The sequence below is a fragment of the Etheostoma spectabile genome, chromosome 15, assembly GCF_008692095.1.
Source record: "Etheostoma spectabile isolate EspeVRDwgs_2016 chromosome 15, UIUC_Espe_1.0, whole genome shotgun sequence".
In the NCBI taxonomy this organism is placed as follows: domain Eukaryota; kingdom Metazoa; phylum Chordata; class Actinopteri; order Perciformes; family Percidae; genus Etheostoma; species Etheostoma spectabile.
The window spans coordinates 20,406,906-20,408,456 of NC_045747.1; the positions used below are offsets into that span (position 1 = coordinate 20,406,906).

Below are 1,551 nucleotides of genomic sequence, written 5' to 3' on the forward strand. Positions count from 1 at the left end.
TGAAATGGAAGGAGTATCAGACCACTTAAAATCTACCAAGACCTGGCCGTCCCTGTAAACTTTCAGCTCAGACAAGGAGAGGACTGATCAAGCTGCAGCCAAGAGGCCCATGATCACTCTGGATGACTGCAGAGAACTACAGCTGAGGTGGGAGAGTCTGTCCATAGGACAACAATCAGTCGTACCACTGCCAACCTGGCCTTCATGAGAGTGGCAAGAAGAAGAAGCCATTTCTCAAAGATATCCTAAAAAGTCTCATCAAAGTTTGCCACAAGCCACCTGGAGACACACCAAACATGTGAAGAAGGTGCTCTGTCAGATGAAACCAAAATGGCCTTTTGGCCACAATGCAAAACGATATGTTTGGCGTAAAAGCAACACAGCTCATCACCTCACACCCATCCCCACTGTCAAACATGGTGGTGGCAGCATCATGGTTTGGCCTGCTTTTCTTCAGCAGGACAGGATGGTTCAAATTGAGGGGAAGATGGATGCAGCCAAATACAGGACCATTCTGGATGAACCTGTTGAGTCTGCAAAAGACCTGAAACTGGGACGGAGTTTATCTTCCAACAAGACAATGATCCCAAACATACGCAAAATCTACAAAGGAATGGTTCCCAAATAAACGAATCCAGGTGTTAGAATGCCAAGTCAAAGTCCAGACCTGAATCCAATCGAGAATCTGTGGAAAGAATGAAAACTGCTGTTCCAAACGCTCTCCATCCAACCTCACGTGAGCTCCAGCTGTTTTGCAAGGAAGAATGGGCAAGAATTTCAGTCTCTCGATGTGCAAAACTTAGAGACATACCCCAGCGTCTTGCAGCTGTAATCGCAGCAAAAGGTGGCTCTACAAGTATTAACGCAAGGGCCCAATAATTTTGCACACACCACTTTTCAGTTTTTTTATTTGCTAAAAAGTTTAAAAATATCCAATAAATTTCGTTCCACTTCACAATTGTGTCCCACTTGTTGGTGATTCTTCACAAAAAATAAAACTTTTATATCTTTATGTTTGAAGCCTGAAATGTGTCAAAAGGTTGAAAAGTTCAAGGGGGCCGAATACTTTCGCAAGGCACTGTATTTCCACAGCGCTGTGTGGAGATAGTGGCTCTGCAGAACAGTCTCTGGAAGGAACTTGTTTTGGTGAAACATTTGCAGCCGGCAACAGTAAAAAGCAACCTACAATTTTAGATGAAGTTAACTGTTCACACAATACAGTAACGTGAGCTTTTTAAATTAGCTGATTACATGGTTAAACGTAATTAAACATCCAATTAGTCAGTAAATGCTGTAAACATATTCTTTATAAATCTTTACAATCGTTCCCCGAAAGAACCAAGCAGGTCTGTCTTGTTGTACAATCAACAAAGGCAACTCACAGAGAGCAGAACATCTGATTATCCTGGAAATGAAATGTAGATCCAGGTTACACGTGGAGAAACTTCAAAGGTGCCCTGCCACACAAACTGTTCTACTTGCCTTTTTTTAAATATGTTGGGTTCTTATGTGTTTGTTATGTGGTGAATGTGAAGATGAACTGCTACCTCC

The 1,551-nt window shown here is 42.3% G+C and overlaps 2 protein-coding genes across 3 annotated transcripts in view; both read left to right on the top strand.

Moving 5' to 3' along the window:
* Window positions 1-1,551, top strand: part of alg1 (ALG1 chitobiosyldiphosphodolichol beta-mannosyltransferase) — a 29,559-nt gene that overhangs the window by 26,799 nt on the left and 1,209 nt on the right. The gene's annotated exons all lie outside the window — the stretch shown is intronic.
* The window catches only part of pigq (phosphatidylinositol glycan anchor biosynthesis, class Q), a 31,212-nt gene that overhangs the window by 13,281 nt on the left and 16,380 nt on the right, over window positions 1-1,551 (top strand). The window lies entirely within an intron of this gene.